Source organism: Bombus pascuorum, chromosome 6 (genome assembly GCF_905332965.1).
Source record: "Bombus pascuorum chromosome 6, iyBomPasc1.1, whole genome shotgun sequence".
NCBI classification, from domain to species: Eukaryota; Metazoa; Arthropoda; class Insecta; order Hymenoptera; family Apidae; genus Bombus; species Bombus pascuorum.
The window spans coordinates 711418-731056 of record NC_083493.1 but is presented as its reverse complement, the minus strand read 5'-3'; the positions used below and the strand labels follow the sequence as shown (position 1 = coordinate 731056).

The 19639-nt window shown below is 35.6% G+C and overlaps 1 protein-coding gene across 2 annotated transcripts in view; it reads left to right on the top strand.

Moving 5' to 3' along the window:
- The first annotated feature begins 1232 nt into the window (after positions 1-1232).
- Positions 1233-19639, top strand: part of LOC132908330 (uncharacterized) — a 41184-nt gene continuing 22777 nt past the window's right edge. For both annotated transcript variants that reach the window (XM_060962267.1, XM_060962266.1), the window contains exon 1: positions 1233-1485. The gene's annotated coding sequence lies outside the window, so the exon portion shown is untranslated. The remainder of the gene's footprint in view (positions 1486-19639) is intronic.

Here is a 19639-nt window from a genome sequence, read left to right as displayed (position 1 = left end):
CAATGTCAACCGTTCAATGTCGGTGTCGGTGCCCACATTTGCATGAAGCGGATACGAACAAGTACAAATGTAACAAAAATATATTTACAAAAGGAATAAACTATTTTTTCTGTTTATGTGTGTCAAAGGTATAGAAAATAAAACTCCTTAATATTCACGTTTTCAAGAATTAAAATCTATATATTTATACAGTGTCATTAATTTCCATTAATATAAGAAATACCCCAGTACCTATTTTAAGAGAAACAATTTTAATTTGTGATAATAATTGAAAAAGGTAACAACCGCTGATCAAATTTCAATAATTATAATCTATAGATATCTTTTTTAATGATCTTCGATATGAATTCAAATGTCGCGTACTTATTAAATATTTATCAAGTAAAATATTTAAATGTCACAAATCTTTTCTCACGTGCCTTTCCCCATACAACTTGGATAAGAAGGATAACTATTCCCCTTTCCTGCTCAATGTCAATTCCACACCTATACGGCATCGCTGCATAGCTTTACTCTGTACAATAACTTATAAATAGAGGAAAGAATAACGGAAATGAAGATACTTATGTTTTACATAATGTCGAAGATTCTAACTTTTGAAAAAAGATATGTTTATTGTAAATAATTGAGTCAAATATCCATTATCTAATTATGATAAAGACTATTTGACGAAAATTTTGTATTACACTTGAAAGATCTTAAAATTTGAAAATTCAATAATTAAGACGAATATTTATTAAAGAAAAGTGATTCAAATAGAAAGTCCTTTAAGTTAAATAAAATTTATTACACGACAAACGAATAAACTATACTGCCATAATAGCAAATCTATATTCCTAGATTCGAAGATGTAATCGACGTTATCCATCTGATTAAACAATATAGTGGTCTAACTAAGAATGTCCATATGTTCAAATATTTGTTGAAAACAAAAATTACATATATTTAGACAATCCAATGAGATTATAATATTTAAATAATTCTTTGGTATTCATGTATCATACCAATTTATCAAGAAAGATTGTAACGTAAAATTGTAAACGCATAAACACATGTAGAGTAATATCAAAAGTCATTTATTATGTATAAATTGATTTAAAATCGATCATCGTTAGAACAAATTGTCACTATACAATTTCTGTTTATATAGAGGGAAAGGGAGATACACTCTACAATGGAGAGAGAGAAAAAGAGAAAGAGAAGGTAGGAATCGAGGCTGTCGGTGAAGGCGCAACGAGAGGCACGTTCAGTCGTCCGGACCCGCTCGGTCGGTCTAAACAGATGGTACCTGATCGTATTCCCTGCTATCGCAGTGGCTCTGTCAGGTCTTCACTCGTGTATAGTGAAATTTTGCTCTTAATTGTGCATTTTTAGAGAAAACGCAAGCATATACCATAGAAAGGATACACTATTACAAACAAAACCGACGATGATTCAGTGGGACCTCTGTTGAACGCATCGATTTTTTACGAGGACAGGTATCAGGTAAGTTAAAGGAATTTATTAACTTGAATTCTGTAACGACCTTTAATAGAATAATATGGGAACAATGTTGAGCATTGTTTCTTTCGTTACGTATTTTGATCGATTCGTCAAAATATTGCTTGCTCTTCTTTCATGGTGTATTTTATAATTTTATTAGCGGTTACAGGATAGTGAGTGTTTGGCTTGAGACAGCTGTTAAAATATTTTACGAATCACACATTGGTCCGTTGAACAACTTGATATAAATTAAACAAAAGATGTTTTGAAGGTTCCTTTGATTACAAAAAATGTATCGGAATCTAATTTTACTATCTTATCACTTGAATATTCATGTTGTTTATATATTTTAAGCGAGCAGTTATTAGTCAAACATCTTTCGCAGTACGTTTTAAACAACTCTCACTATATGGAAATATTCGATTAGCGCATAAATTACATTGTTGTTTTGCATACATGTTGAATTTTCAACTATCGGAATTTCGTTCGCGCGCTTCTTCTGCTCTCTGTGAATCATTGCCGAGTTCCCGGTTGTCTATGTATTGAAGCCGGGTCTCACAAAAGGGAAACCATGGGAAGAATTGCGTAATCATATTATTCATAATTAACGAGAACACTTTACAACGCTTCGAAGACGCCACTTTAACGATGTGAACGACGTATTACCATGGAAACCATTTCGGAGATGCTAGGTTAATGGCTAAAATCTGCTTACAGCTGATTTTCAGGAAGCTTTTTAGCCTCATATTTCCCATTCTTGGTCGTTTCTTTTTCGACGTCATGTTTCTTTTGTCTACAGATAAATTTTGAGATTTCTGTTGCGTTCGAGACGTTTTCATGATGAACAATTATTCATTATAGCAAACAATTACTTGCACCTTGCATTACGTTTACACTGAATGATTCGCTAGGATTACATAACTAACTGTTAACGGTGAATGGTAGAGTTACGATATATTAAGTAACTATGTTAGCTAGTGTACATTAAATTTGTTCTGAACTGCTTTTAAACTTGATTTTAATCTTAATTTTTACTTAGAGATTACTATTGATCGATTGAAAGAATTATAACTCCTTCGTTTTGGCAAATTTGTTTAAATTTATTTGCATATTTACAATCTACTCTTCAATACCAGTGTGATTAATGAGTAAATTAAGTTTGTAAATTAAGGCTAGAATACAATAGCTGGTAATCATATAGAAGCAATTTTACGATTATTTTTAGTAAGTGAAAATAAAGAGAATGTCAGAGAATTAGTTAATAAAAGAAACAGGAGATAAAAGAAAACATAGAAAAATACTTGATTTGTCATGTTTTTTAAGATATCGATAAGATTTTTTCCTAAGAATGCACACTGATCTCATCGCTATATGACTAATCCTACATTTTAACAAATACGCAGATTATACTTATGTATGTGTTGGCTCCAAGAAGGATAAATTTAGTCTTGTGCCACTGAACATTAATTAGAATGATTAGAATATTGATTCTAAATACATCTGCATATTTCATAACGTTTTCTGTGCTCTAATAAAAATTTTAATTTTTCTACAAGAACAACTATGTAATTAAATTAGATGATAATCAGCTGGCAATGAGATGAAAAATGAACTGGCGCGTTAAGTATGTTTCGTATTTATCAAAACCATTTAGAGCAAAAAATATAAATATCAGTGCGAACATATTTATAGAATCACGTTTATTTATTCTACTAACGATGAGTCACCTTAATCGGGTTAGCGATAGCTAAGCTCCTTATCGTTAACGTTATGTATTTCAGAAACCTCTTTCGATAAACGTTGTATATATTTCACACATATGCATTTTATATGTAAAGGTTATTAATGCAAACTTTTTGTGTAATTAATTATAATGTTACACATATTCTGAACTTCGTTACGGCCTGAATGGAAACCTGATTACAAAAGATTTATTCACTGATCCCTAAACGAAATGTTATTTTTTAATTGCAGGATATGGTACAGTGAAACTCTTTGGTTTTCATTAGTTTCGCAAGTAAAAATTATTTAAGGATTCGAAATTTTTAATTATATCAAATAGCAGTAATAGTAATAGCAAATAGACTTATCAATTAATGTGGCAATTAAGAAACTTTGTTTAAAAGCAATATGAGAACACTGTTGTATTATAATCATATGGTATCAACTTTTAGTCTCTCAATAAATTACCAACGGACGTTAATACTGCAATTTTGAGTAGCACTGAATGAAAAACACGTAATAGTAAAATGTGAGTCGCATGGAAACGGAGTACTACATGTCTCATCGATGATACAGTCTACTCGTAATTTATACTTCACGCGTAATTCATCAACCGTATATTAACATTCGTTAGATTATCAAAAAACTCTCGAGATTACTGCAAACAAATGGCGTATAATTATAAAGAATTTAATCAACTAAGCAGTTCAGGATTGATGAGCGTGGCCCAAGTAATCTGTCTTAGTCAAGGAACCATGGAGCTTCATAAATTGATTCGTCTACGTGAAATTATTCGGAGAATTGTATGGTTATTGTCAAAGCAATCCTCTCTTTTCCTCACGATTTGATTACCAACTGGTTTCTTTGATGGAAACACCGTACACCGTACACACACCAAATATTCGTATACCTAAGCAAAAGTGTAAAGATAACTGGTTCATCGAAATGTGCTTACAGTGTGCTTATAAACTACGGAATGAACTCGGTGATATTAAAGTAGAATTTCGTAGCGTCGTTATTTTTCTTTTATTGGTCGTAGTCTATGATAGCCACTATTCACCATGCTATTCATCCATTTTCAACACGCTTCCGTTTCTTGGTTACAATAGTCGTTCGTGGAAAATTATGGCAATTGAATACAGGAGACAAATTGTCGAATCACCCTAGGAAAAACAGATCTACGAAATAAAACCAATTTAAAAAGTATTATAATATACATTATTCACCGTGAGAACAAACAAATATATAAGAAAAAGCTGAGTTATTAAATATACGATATTTGATGCTAAAAAATGGAATTATATCACTACTTTCGTAATAAAAATTCATTGCATCAATATATTCGGTTCATTCATAGGATAAGGGACAATTTGATTTTTTATATAATAATCGGGTCATTTAAATGTTACACTTCGACGGATATTATCAGAATGATTTCACGCGGAAAAATTACAAGCGCTGAAAATGATTCGTGATTAACTGTATTCGTTGAACCGCATTGGTGTGGCTCATCTAGAAATGAAAGCTTTTGAGTGAAAGTACCGTGTTTTTTCTGCCGTAAATCTTTTATAACACAATGCAATTCGACATTGTGATCTTGAACAAACGAACGACCAGTGTGTCACAACGTGTTTCAGTCTCCATAGGACGAGATGTAAAACGAGTAACTTGTCTTCGCTTTGTTCATGGTTACTTATGCGCGTTTAACAGAGGCCAGCAACGAAATAGACAAAGAGAGAATATCATTTAAGTGGCGCATGGAGTGAAAGTCCGAATATAACGAGTGCACGGGGTCTGCCAATAGCTGTTTCACGTGCTGCATAATTAATGTCGTTTCACAAATAGGAATGTACGCGATATCGTCGGATATTAGTTTTTGTTCCTTCGATTTTCTTTTTTATTTCAAATGTACGCGATGGCTGTGCATGGGAAAAGTTGTGAATAGTAGATACACCGAAATTTTGAAGGAACGTGATCGATCGTCATCAACCTTAATTTACCAGACTATGTTAAAATATAATGTTAATTTTGCGAATAATTCTTATTGTTCAATTTTCCAGTAAATGGGTAGAGAGTCATTTAGTGGACCGTGAATTTATCATGCAGAATCGATTTAACACGCGTCAACCACTTTGAAAAAACGATACTGTCTTTTAAACTGTTTCGAAACTCACTGTCTCACGATGAAAGCTACAAAATATAGTAAAGGTGGACGAGGGTTAAAACTGATCGATTTATATATAAAGTCTCCGCACCTTTCACTAAACCCCCTGTAATTCGTAACTTTACGAAAACAATCTTCTTGGTACATGCGTCGATGTAGGTACATATCTCTGTCGTTGATCAGAATTCGAAGCACGCTGTTACGGTGGATGAACGTCCTTAAAAAGAGAAATATCCAGGAAAATTTAAAAGATAACCTGGAAAGGAACGCGATTGCACAAACGCACGACTCATAACTCAGGGCTATACTCGCCCCTATTTTTCTACAGCTTGCAGTAAAATTGCGGCTGTCCAAGAACTGGCGGGCATGGCTCGCGTTCCACGGTTTCGCGTATTACCATTTAAGTTATCACGTTCGCAGGGACGCGGACCAGTTCCATATCTTGAACTTTAATCGGCCAGCGTCACGGTAGAACGAACCCATACGCGCGTATCACACGTGTCACGGCACCTCCCCGTTCTCTTCCGAACGTACCCCTTCCGCTCTTATGCTCTGATAATAATTCGTCCGACAGATATCAAAACAGCCTCGAGCCGACAGCCGGGAAGGCCGTCTATGTCCGACCATATCGTTGGATTATTATTATTATGCATAAATTTCATGAACCGGCCGTCCGTATTTGCTGACATCCTGGCGGTTACGTAACCAGCTAAGATGGTCCGAAAGCAGCACACGCTTTACGCGTGCCAACCCCAAAATCGGATATACAGAGTGATCGTCCTAATGATCATCGAAGCGTTTCGATTACTTCCGCTAATTTGTCAGAAAAAAATATTTGAAGAACAGATAGTTAGTTTTTAATGGGGTAAGACGTTTTCAGCAGTTATAGCTTCACAACCAAGCTGGTAAATGCAAAAATGGCTAGAGTTAACGGCTAATACGATATGTCTTCACGTTTTTATCGTACCTATCAATCGATCTTTATATTAGGAATGATATAAGTGTGTGATCATTATTTTTAAGAAAAGCATGACCCATAAGTGAGATTTTATAATTTCCTAATATCATAATTAATAATTTACTTAATAATTACTGGTAATGCACTAAGTTATGTGCTGTTAAGGTGTAATTTTAAGAGTAATTGCTTTGATCTATTTCGATTGTGTAATACAAACGTTTTATTAACATTAAATTAGATGATAATCGGTAATGCGTTAAGTGGTTTTCTATACCGTTAATTATATATAAGTCTGAGATTTATTTTGCTAAAATTTGCGCTTCTTCTTTGAAAATAGAAAAATAGGCTATGGATTACATGAAAGTGAAAGAGAAACGTTATCGAGCTAACCGTCGATAAACTGGAATTTATAAAATGCAACGTCATTCTGCCCAGTTGGCTACAAATTACTCTCTTGCTTCTCCTTTTTTCGTCGAAATTACCACTGCTATTTACACAAATACGAGCCGTTAAATTACGTAGTTTACTTGTAACTTTTTATATAAATTCTCCTTACGGTTAAATCGAAAAATCTTATAAACAGCAATTTATACTAACATTAAAAAAAATTTAACACAATCTACAACATATTAGTAACTGGCGTACAATTTAAAGAAAACGTATATATAAGATAATAATTTATGTTACTTAAATTTAAGATTAAGGCCAAAATAATACTTGGAAAATATATTAGAACATAATTTTCGTGAAATAGCATCACATATGATTCTTCGTTCTCTGGACTTACTTAAAGAAATATGTACTTTCCATGCTATTCGTAAATATGGTTCGAGAGAGAAGTTGTCCTTGTCCTTGAACAGGTGGTAACACATGACGGCTTTGAGTTCAAGAAATGATAGCACACGTGTTTTTAGATAACCCCATGTAAAGTGTTAATTATGTTTTGTATTACTACGTTCGATGTGAATGGCGAACGTATGTACAAAAATTAAATTGTCTCATACATTCATAATCACAGCACAGCAAAGCACAGCAAAATCATTCAGAACATAGACAGTTATCTTTATCATATGACATTTTGTACTACTTTATGTAATGTTACCTTTTCATATACCGTCAAACGCTAATTTACATTCCTGTCGTTCGCACTATTCTATTCAAGCAATCCATTTAACTGTGCATCTTACGCGGTCGCCCGCGGCTAGGTTTTAACCCGGTAACCAGCAAGTTTTCACGATCTCCTTCATGATCCTCGTATGCGACCTCAATCGCTATCAACCATTGCCTGCATGGTCATTTCTACGACCGACATTCGACGCATTTAAATTCTACACCGTTGTCACAGGCTGGAAAATCTTGTTTCGTATTCACCGTGATCGAGTCTAGCCATAGTTCGGAATACGCGTCGCGTCGTGTCGTAGCACCTGAACAAAGAACATGCCGGCGCACAACGTTCAATACATCGACAAGTTCTCTGCATTTCATCCTCGATGGGACAATTTAGCGCGTGAGTCCGTGCTTTAATTGAAGCGACGAAGAGAATGTAACTTGTATTCTTCATAGTCGGGAAACGTTTCTAGGATGAACGTTCAACATGCTTGTAAGTTGCGACAGCCGAGTACGTAAGTACTTGTACTTAAAATGGATTCCTTTTTACTTCACCGTTTATCGATTCGTGTTATTTATGTGTATTATATTATCTTAACAAAATATTACTTTTCATATATTATAATTTGGAGCTTACTTTCTGTGTTAAAACAAGCAATATTTGCATAAGTTGGGGGAAATTAAAGGTTATTTTGATGTGTTTAATGAACGCGAAACGAAAGTTTCTCGACTCAATAGAATTCACAGTAAGTTCGCATATGACGGTTTTCCATTGTAATAGATTTCCTCGGATTGTATACATACGTTCCCAAGATTGAGTCATCGTAGCTGCGTTATGTAAGGATGAGATTACCGCGTTCGAGAATGAAAAATATATTAGAGACATCGACCGTATGTACAGCATCAGAACCAGAGGGCTGAAATTTCATATGAGATAACGCCAATCTCCTTGCTAATGAGGATAGTTAACGTGAAGAAACGACAAACAGCTTCTAATTTCATCTGTTGAATCGTAATTATTTAATTGTCACCTTGAAAATGCTAAATTTTTCCAATCTTTCAGCAAACCGACTTATTCAATTTCGACTTATTTAATAAAATAGAATTTAATTCGCATAAATTCATAGCATATTCTAAGATTTTTCAAGTAGAAGTTTCTAAAACATAAAAAATCGTTTTTATGAAGCTCAAACTATCTGAAAGTAAAAAATAAAAGTATCGAATGTGTGAAATACAACTTAGTACTCTGACTTCTGAGTCAGAGCCAGAACTAAGCGGGAGATTTATTTTTGTGAAAGTTTGGCATTAACGATCTACGTGATCGAGTTGACGGCCCTTTTCTCGGTATTGGACCATGGCTGGAGATAGTGACTCAGGTAAGAGGATTCCTTTGGTCATTCATAAAAATTCCTGTCTACGATCTGGGGGCGAGTGTTCTGATTCTCAGAGTTGGATGAATGAAACTAGACACCGTTCAATATCGACACCTCTGACGTTCAAGGATTCTCTTTCGTGCTGTCGCTATCTCATTTCTAGTTCCTCGATAGTTCATTTGATATATCAGATGACCACGAGAAAAATCAGCGCTTCTTTGCTACTTCATCCGTTACGCATCGTATTTGTGCCGTAAGTGACGTAACTGCCTCATACACGTGGGAAAGCAAAAACAGAGCAATTGCGGAGCTAGTGAACCGTTTGGATGACGTTTTCAACATATGTGGAAATTTTATATAAAGCATTAAACGATTTTATAAAAAGGCTTGTTTCTTTCTCGTGTATTAATATTCTCTGTGATTTGAACTTCCGAAAAATTATTTCTCCTTTGGTTGCACAATGTCCCCTGTTTTAATTTATACGATACCTTAACACAATTATTGGGAGAAGATTTGTAAAATGTACGAGCAACGTAAAGTTTCACCATATTGGGAAGCAGCGAAGCCAAGAATCGACTGCATAGAACTTTCCAACTAGCCGAAGTGCGTGGAAAAGACCAAGGACGGGAAGATCGTTCGGCAGGAAGAGAAGCGATTAGAAGAAGGAGCGGTTAAACCGGAAAGTCGAGCGTGGCCGAAGATACCTCGGAGCAAAACGATCTTCGAACAAGCTAGTTCTCCGAGCAACCACGATTACCCTCGTAATTGCTCGCGTCGTACCTATCGGACTTCCGGTCGTGAGCTCTTAAGAAGGATACGTGGCCCAGGGTTGGCGCGTGTCCTTGCGCGCACCACGAAACGAACAACGGCGCACTAGAATTCTTCGTATCAATGTTAGAAAAAGAATATAGAGTTAGATACCTGTCTATTATGAATCTGTTTCTGTTATAGTACGAGGTTGTTGGATCGTCTGATTTTTATATTCCACTCATGCGTTAGCGTTCGTTGAGATTCTTAAGTAGTTTCGGTCAACACGAGTCAGACATTTACAGAATCGTATTTAAGCGACATTACAGGCCGATATTGCATACTATAGTTCTTAATTTAGAAACTTATCTTAGATTACGAAAATTAGCTCTAGATAGATAGTTTGTAAAATGTTTTGGTCATTGGCGGTTATAAATGATTAATATGTAATACTATACTACAAGGCTGTTAATATTAACTACGTTTCCTCTATAGGTAATAAAAATGTGGCTTCTAACTACGTATACAAGACAACTTTCAGATACCTATACATATCTCTTATAACCAGTTTTCTGAGAAGATGCGATCGTTACATGTTGGATGTCCGGTTGTTCTTTATGAACTCTTAGGAAACTCAGGATATATCCTTGCGAGCCTTCGACACGTAATATTGAATCCTTTTTCTATAATCCAGCTACCGCGGCTGTAACCATATAACGAGTAGAAAAAACAATAATTACATTGTGTAGTGGATGTGGAAGCAAATGAGTTGTTGCAGTCGCTGTCAATTTTATAGTCTGATCTCCTTCTTCACTTCTTCAAATACGATAGCGAGAACTTGTTTCCCAGTTAAGATTAGTTGGTTGTTAATTTCACTAGAAATATATTATTTATGGTTACGTCGATAATATTCCCATTGAAAAATTTCACTTGAAGTCATGTCTGTAATTTGCCACTTTCGTACAACTTTCACTCGATATATCTAATAACATTTCATTTACTTTCAATTTTATTGTACATATCATTTGTTAATTATAACTCAGTAAAAATATTCAGTGTTCTCTTTCAAAGAACCGAAGTATTTGATATATTTTGACAAAAACATGCATAAATTTTACGCTGCGAATATATATTTTTTTTTTTTTGGAAGATCGATTTCACAGTTACACCGTTATTATACATTTCCTGTTGCTTCGTAGAATTGGCTGCAGTTTCCTAGGAAACATAATAAATCGTTATAATTACGGAACCAATCGATTACACGATACAAAAGTCTACAAAACAGAGAAGCGCGTAATAGACGAGCGACGAAACTCTATCGTTCACCGGCGGTTTCTTGTAGTTAATTCATTTTGAAAGCCTATCAATATTCTTGTAGCACTTGCACAACGTGTACATACGAAGAGAAACGAGTATTGGTTGTCGAAGCATAGAAAGCATTAAAACGAAAAGTCACGTACTACGTAAACACGTTGGACGATCGAGAAGTACGTTTTTGGTTCGTCAATTTTATCGTAGTCCCGCCACGATCTTCAAGTTTCTTGACACCCAAACGTTGGTCGACCAAATGGAATCACTTCTGCACACAATTACAACGATATGAAAGGATCGAACAACAAGCGGATCCGTTTGTTGCCTCATTTTCCTGATCGATGCGTTCGAAAGTGCCTCTTCGATGAAAAGTGAAACGCCAGAAAATTCTTTTTGATCGGAATGAATTAGCTGTTAAAGGAAGAACGATCACGGAGATAGCAGCTGTTCTAGGAGCGAGATTGAAATCTCCTGACAGGAAGTCTTAATGCATGAAAGTGGCCATTAACCGAGTTCGATTAGTCTTTTTCTTGTGCTGTTAAGAAATTCCAGAGAAAACATTTGTAATTCTATGTGTGTATATTTTTTTCGATCTTTTCGTCAGAAACAGGTAGAATTTTCCAGAAATGGACTTTTTCTATCTTTTTTCAGTATCTACGTACCTTTTAATAAATGAACACTTTGCGAGACATGTTAAAACGAGAACAAGATTTCACACAATGCTAAGATAACATTTCGTTGAAACTCGCTTATCTAATACCAAGCGATATTTGTTAATGTCTCCAATAAAGCAGTTATGTACGTGTCACCGAGGGAATTCACTTATTTAAACAATTATATGTTATCCCGTGTACGACGTCATTGTTCGGTTCTGTTTCAATGCAATAGTGTTTGATAAAGATATACTGCATTCGTGGCAACTTTACGGCTCCGAATTGTCTTTCTTGTATGTTCAAGATGGAGAAAGAAGGATTGCCCGACGATCGGCCTTGAGTCCCCGTCCTTTACGCACACGCATACCTTTCGTATTGTATCCAATGCATGTATACTACACGCGTGTAACCAGATGCATAAATGTCAACTACAGGCTCCATTTAAATATCACATCCTCACTTGTCTGCCGTTGAACACAATAACGTTTCAGAGAAAAGAATTAATAGTGATTCGTAAGTAGATCGATCGATCACTTCGCAAATTATTAGTACTTTTTGAAGTAATTAATAAACGAACCACCTCCTTGGTTAATCATCGGAACGGCAGAATCTTGAAAAATGATTTTCTTTTACACTTCGTTGATTAACGTAAAAAGTTGGAAAGTAATATATTCCTATAAGAACATAAATGAATTTATACAGAAAGTAGATTAGGTACGAGGAAGCGAATGGAGTGATTCTTTGCCAAAATAGTCCAGATACTTACACGTCCGACGTTGAACGTGCTAATTAGCATAATGACTGAAAGTATGTAAACTGAACCGCAAATGGTTAGTTTAACAGCACTAGTATAGGTCTCTGTTATGAATAGTCATGTACCATTATTCGCCTATATATCCATATGGAAGTAAAAAGTATATAGTTCGTTAAGATTAAATTTTTCAATTTCAATAATAATTACATCGACAAGAATAATAATACGAAACTTTAATATGAAACTTAATAGGCACTTTATCGCGAATGGTATTTACTAAAAATATTTCAGAGTTTCACAACGCTTGAAATTGAAATAAACTTCGAGTGTGTTACAAAATGTGTCAATATGTTTTCTCCGTGCTCAATTCCGGTTGCATATTTTGGAAAAAACCTGAAGAAAAAACGGTAAAAATTTCGCTGAAATGATCGACGAGAAGCAGGATGTAACGTGAAACTTCACGTTCCCATAAGTCGCAGCATCTCATAGGCGAACGTGAAATTTCCATTAAGCGGTTTCACGCGCCAGAAAATCGGAATGTTCGCTTTCTGTGGCGCACCCTGTATAAAGTACGTACACAGATGAGCGCGGAAACGCGCGCACACGCGTACACGGTTGAACACGCACGTAGGCCATGCCGAGGGCATAGTTACACGGCTATTCCAGCGTGGAATGTCTGGCATGTCGCTCTCGTCAAATGGCCAGAAAATAAAAGGACTAGCTCGGCTGTGGCCTTGATAGGTTTCCACCGGGTACCGGGCACCGGATTCCCTACGGTCAGCTACCACGATCTTAAGGGGTCAGCTTCCTCGAAGATGACAAGATATGAAATACGCTGGTTGCCGTGTTTCGTAGTCGTTCGAATATTTCTTCATTGCTTGAACTAGAAGCGAAACAAGGCCTTCTAAATGCCGAATCGATCGATTATGACCCTCATAGAGATAGATAGATCCTCTGATGGGAGTTTCGTTTGATCGATGAAAATCATTTTTTGTGCGAGCCGCACGGAAATTAGACTTGATCATGATGGAGATGAAGAATTAAACTTCTGAAGTAACGATTATCTACAACTAAGAGGAGTCGTTGATGTATCATTACGATGATGCACTCTCGATGATTTCTGCGAGTAATCGATGTTACTTTAAATGAAATTTGACATGTTTCCTTAAATGTCGTTTTTTTTGTCGTTGGCATCTTGATTTTTTAATTTCACATCGTATGAATTTTTTTACGCATACGAATTTTCTCCATGCCGTTATTAATTAAGCAAAGAAACTCTCTGAGCAATGTATGCGCATACACCTTTCTAATTTTCACTATACCCACAGAGAAAACAGCATGCGAGGCAATGTACGTATGTTTAACGTCTATATCTCGTTTGTTCTCTCGATCAAATTTTCTTTGAGGCTGCATTCGCACCCGCTAATTGCACGAAAGGGGACTCGATCGTTGGAGGAGTGTCTGGTTCACCTTGCGACGTGATACCAGTGACTACGACCCTGGCCTTGATAGCGCTTCCGACGGAACGTAGAATTCCGATCGAGCAGCTTGGCGAGAAGCGTCGAAGGGTCAACTCTCTCGTGACACGAAAATCGTGTGGCCGCGCTCTGGAAAGTCTGGCGGAGAAAAACCACGGTTCGATCCACACACGGTCGGCTCGACGATGGCGACACGACGGTTCGTTCTTCTATATACACCTTTTGCATCTGCGTTCACCTTATCCGGTATCGGCGCGGCGCCTTAAGGTCTCTCGCGATCAGAAACGAATCCGGAGAATCGATACGAGATCTCTCGCGAGGAGAAGAGTCAGTGTACTCTTCGGACAACACTGCCTAGAACTGGTACGTGACGGAGGGTAGTACCGATAGAAATCGTTTGATACACAACGATCGTGCTCGTGCCAGCTTCCTTGTTTGGATAATGAAAAAAGCACAACAGTTGAATGGTGCATCGCTGGTTAGCTCTAACTTCTGGAGTATCGGTTAATCGTGCATTGTTTGTGCACTGACTGGACTACCTCGAGCGAAAGAATTCTGCCAACGACCAATTTCTTTTTTTTCTCTCTCTCTCTCTCTTAACGTTTGCAACGATGCACTGATAGTTAATCCGTTACGTACTCGATATTTGTTTGTTATTCGAGAATTTATTTATATGAAAGAAACTATGCCGCGTGTTTGATACGCGGTGCAATATATGTATGTACTACTTGCTAGGTAATGTGTCAGTGATTTTATCGATTATTAGTATAGTATGCTTTATACTCGAGTAAGGACAATTTCTTTGACGAAATATACTTTGCATGGATTTACGTTTATGGAAAATATGTGTATCTTAATCGTTGTACGTTAAGTATATTTTATGGAGGAAATATTTGTTTAGGGAAATATAAATATAATATTTGCTTCTAATTTTAGTGATTAGCACAATGGAAATGCAATGCAAACGCTAGACAATGATTCCATATTTGTATCCTATACATATTTGTTAGCTAAGACATGGTTAGACTTCTAGAGAGCTCGTGGCAAGTACGCTCTATGGTATGCCAAGATCGATTATATCCATCTAACTTTGAATTCTACGAATTAACTGTGTTCAGGTGAACTCACGAGCGAAAACACTCAGGCTAGATCAAAGAACCCCGAGGAATGCTGTTAGGTCTATGGCCAGGTTCATTCGTTACATGTAATTACTGATATCATTGAACCAAGCCACAGTCAAATGGTATCGGACTTGTTCACGAGCGTGCCATATAAATTAGGTATTCAGTTGTTCCGTGCACACATAATTGTGTGTGTTACATAACAATTGACTTAAAGCACGATCTAATCGTTGCGTTTCAGTAGGTTTTATTATATTTTAATTCGAGAAAGTCTTATCTATATTTTTATCACTATAAGACGAAAGATTCCAAGTATGCATTTTTTATATTCCTTTATACTTACGCGTGTGTCTAACGCGAATTTGCGTAATTATTAATGTGTTAGTCATCGAAGCGAATTGTGTGGAATATTTCTAAAATGATAGAAAATGTAATATATAACATTTTCATTTGTAAACGATATTTGAATTAAATTTATGCAATTGCATATTTTGATTCAGATTTTAGTAAAACGAAGAAGAAACATTGTATAGTATAGAAAGCGTAATTGTAGGTATCGTAACTGCAGCGTTACAATGTTTGCTTTATTAAATACGTATCAGGTTTCACTTGTGCATATATAGATACGCATGTGAAAGTGATTAATCTGTTGGTGCACATGGCATCGTAAAGAGATATTGCATTCCACATTTAATCATTTGTAAGTCATAACTTATGCAATGGGTCATTAGCTAACAAAATATCTTACGTATCAATTTTTTAAATCTTACAATATTAATTTGAACTAAAAGAAGATATCTACATAAATGATTCAAGCTGTTATAAGCATTTAACTTGTAAATCTTCTAGTAAAATAATATTTAAACGAAAATAACTTGGATAATTGCGTAGAGATGCATCTGCAAGTATCATCGTTGAAATCACCGTGGATACGATTGCTTTTATGATATCGAAGAATGCTTACGGCTCACACCCACCATACATACGGACTACTGTAAATTTCATTTTCTTCCTTCCGCTTACTTGCTTTTAATCGTTCCTTCTGATTTTTGGACTTGAAGAGGCAGCAAAAGCGAACGTACAATGCGTGCAGCTTCAGTTCGTAAGATCATTCCTCTTAAAAGAACATCCTTAAAACCCGTGGTGTTAAGAGGAGATAAAATCGTAAGTATGAGTTTTCGTGGAGCTATATCTTCGTGCTTCAAGTTACTTCGTGGAAAACATTCTGGCTTTTTGTGTAACGATGCAATGAAACAAAATGCGCGTAATTATGAAATGTTCAATTTCCCATAGGAATTTCTGCTAGAAAGTAAAAAAGACTTTAACCCTTGACACATCGGGATAGATTCCTTATTTTAATCAAATGTGTCATATGAGTTTTAATTACAAGTATGTACATAGATTCGTATTTAGGTGTTCTTGTTTATAGTAGTTTCATTCATTATTTCTTCAGGTTTAGGCGATCCTTCAAAGATCGGATGAAGTCTTTTCACTTATTCTACTCCAAGGATTCGACTCAAGTTTTTCGAAGATCTGACTTCTTAATACGTGTGAAAAATATTTTACTTGTCGGATTATTTTACTTATCATTATCATTATCCTTACTTACCAATTTTAGGAAACGATTCGGATACTTTTATTCAACGACTAATAAAGATATCAAAGCTTGGATATAATCCCCGTATTTGCTTCTTCACGCTTCCTGATCACAGAGTATTGCATAGAAAATATTTTGGTGATATACTGGTGACTAAAACTGATCATTTACTTCACGAATGTCTGTCTTGTTTTAAAGTACCATTAAGAAATTCTCGTAAAATTTTCGATGCCGTTGGTTGTACAGAATTATCGAGGTAACGTTATTCCGAAACAGCGAACCGATGGCTTTTTTTATTGCAAACCAATTTTCCTAAATACCCTGTGTAAAATTATTCATTTGTTAACGAGCTATCTTTTATGGGGCGTGTTATAACATAACGTTGTAACATGATTCGATACGATACAGTATTGTTGTTAGATTTAATAACGGTAGACGAGTATGAATAGCCGTAAACGATATTAATAATGCGCGCTGTGCATTTTAATTTCCTTGTTTCGTAATGAGCTCCTAATTTCACATTGTACGTGGAAACGGAAACTGTTTGACTTGCAACAAGGATTTATAAAGAAGATCTATGTAACAATGCGTAAAAGCGGTAGAGCATTATGAATTATGTAAAAGTGGCCTCGATGTTAACATTACAGACTTTTAACTTAAATGTTTTACTCTATTTGTTTTTACGAGAACGAAGAAGTCAATAAAACCGATTTAAATATTTAGACGAAAATAATTATTTGACGATACATCGTCGGAAACACCGTCAAGTTCAGAAGAATTTGTCCGATTTTGAGTCGTAATATTATCCATATAAGACAGTGCGCATCGTCGAGCGCAGCAAATTGCATCGGTTGCATTTTCCAAGCGAAAAACATCCTGTACTGATGCACACACACACACAGAGTCGAGTCCGGTAATCGACGTGACGGTCCCCTGACAAGCCGATCGTGAAAGGTGCTACGTACGCGCGACGTTAATTGCTGACAGTATGTATTTCCGAGTTTTAATAAAGTGACGGTCGTTAAGATCGCACGGCCATCGCGACCAGTTAACTTCTTGCCCCCGTCAACCGGTCTCGTTACGTCGCAATGCTTCTTGAATTCTGGAATACCACGACTGGAAACGAGATCAGCTAATCCACTTCAGAAACTGACACCGTTCAGCTACCTACTTTTTCCCCGCTTGTTCCGGAATCTCCGCGGCTGAATAGTTCCGTGGTGAAATATGTCAATAGCCTGTGCTACACCGTGAGTTCAACTTTATTCTTTACCATGAATTTGCGATACTTTGCTATTCATAGATATAAGTTTTCCTAGCAAATGGAAGTCATTCTTTCTCTAGTATTTCATCGAATATTTAAACCTTTTCAATCCTCTTGATAACCGTTAAACGCCAAAGATGTGTTTAATCCAACGTAAGTTTCATTTTATAGTGCTTAGACATTGATAAAAAATGTTTTCTTTGATTAGGCACCAATTCATAAAGTGATAATCAGCTAGTGCTTTGACTTCTGCTTAAAATATTAAACACCTGTCGGATGGTAAAACATGAATTCAGTATGCTTCTGCGAAATTTTATTTTGGACTTCTGTTGATTCATATAATATATAAAATATACATAGAATACAACAATATATACATAGAATATATATAGGAATGATGTTTGCGGTGTACCATTTCATTAATTATTTAATGTTATATAGTTATATAGCTTTTATTTTTTTGGATATTGACGGAACATCTGATGTATGAATTTATATATTTTTGTATGGATAGAAATCGTATGTGATTTTAATAAGTATTAACGTTATTCGTCGTTAATAATGTGTCTTTTTAATTTCTCACCACGATGCACTCTTGAAAACTAACATAAAGAATATAAATGTGATTTTGGACTAAAGGCGATGTTTGTTCAAAATCAAATGCGGAATCATATCACTATCAGAACGTTGGAAACGTTTTCTTTATAAATATTTATCTCGACGTCCTGTGTGCTCGATTCCGTGCATTTCTGAAATCCGTAAATGTTACTTCGGCTTTAATTAATTCGGGAATTTCTTCGAGAAACTGTCCACAATGATTTAAAGGTCTTATTAGCAGTTCCAGCGTGCAACGGTTCGAAACGCGGAATAATCTTCGTTTATGGTTGACGAGCCAAAGTATTTTTATGCGTTAATATATCACGTCTTTCCAGTCGAATGCTTTTATAACGTTTAACGTCACTGTTTGTTGTCCCGCTTGCACATTTGAGACGTTTCCCGGTATATTTAGAACCGTTTTAAATTTCAGTTGGATTTTAATTGCGTCAAATAAATTACCGAGATTTTATGAGCTGTTTTGAAGTTACAGTTAATTTGACATAGATCCGGAAGCGAGTATCGAACGATTTTACGCAATTTGCTCCTGTGTTTTATTCTTTTGCTTTACGTTTGATAAATAGAGAAGAATTTCTATGTACTACTGTCATCTGGTACATTAACAAATCTAATACTGTCAATGATAAATCTTCGTGCAGTGGAATATTTGTTAACAATGATTAATCTTTAGTAAATTTAACAAAAGAATTAATATATTTAATTTACTATGTTATGTGCTTGTTATTACATTATTTCTATATACTTAGATTCAATTAGATCAAAATTTTAAGTCTTTTCAATCTTGAATCAAATAGGATACCTGCGTCATTAAATAATTCGATATTTAAACAAGAACACAAAACAAGTAGCAGGATACGGTAATACTCTCTTCTTATGTAAAGAACTATCTCATACCGAATTCTTTTCAAAAACAAACGGCGCACCTTAAACGATGATGGAAAGGTTCTGCTACATCTTAAAATTAGCTAGATTATGCTACATCACCACTACTAACAAATCTTTATAAAACGGACATAACGTAGAAGTCGTATATGTAATCCTCTCACCTGTTCTTGCTGAAATACCTTCGATTTGTACTTCCACTTACCTCCAGCAAACGTGTTTTAAATGCGCCTGCCTTTCCGTTATCTCTAATAGATACGACACTTCTCTGTTCTAGTTAATTGTGAGTTGATGTTTCCGTATTATAATTATTAACTCTGTCTTGCTTTAATTTATATTATTTGTTCTATTAACAGTACTTTAAATACGTAAAAGAGGCACGCAAGGAAACATCTGGGCAAGGAATTTGCATAC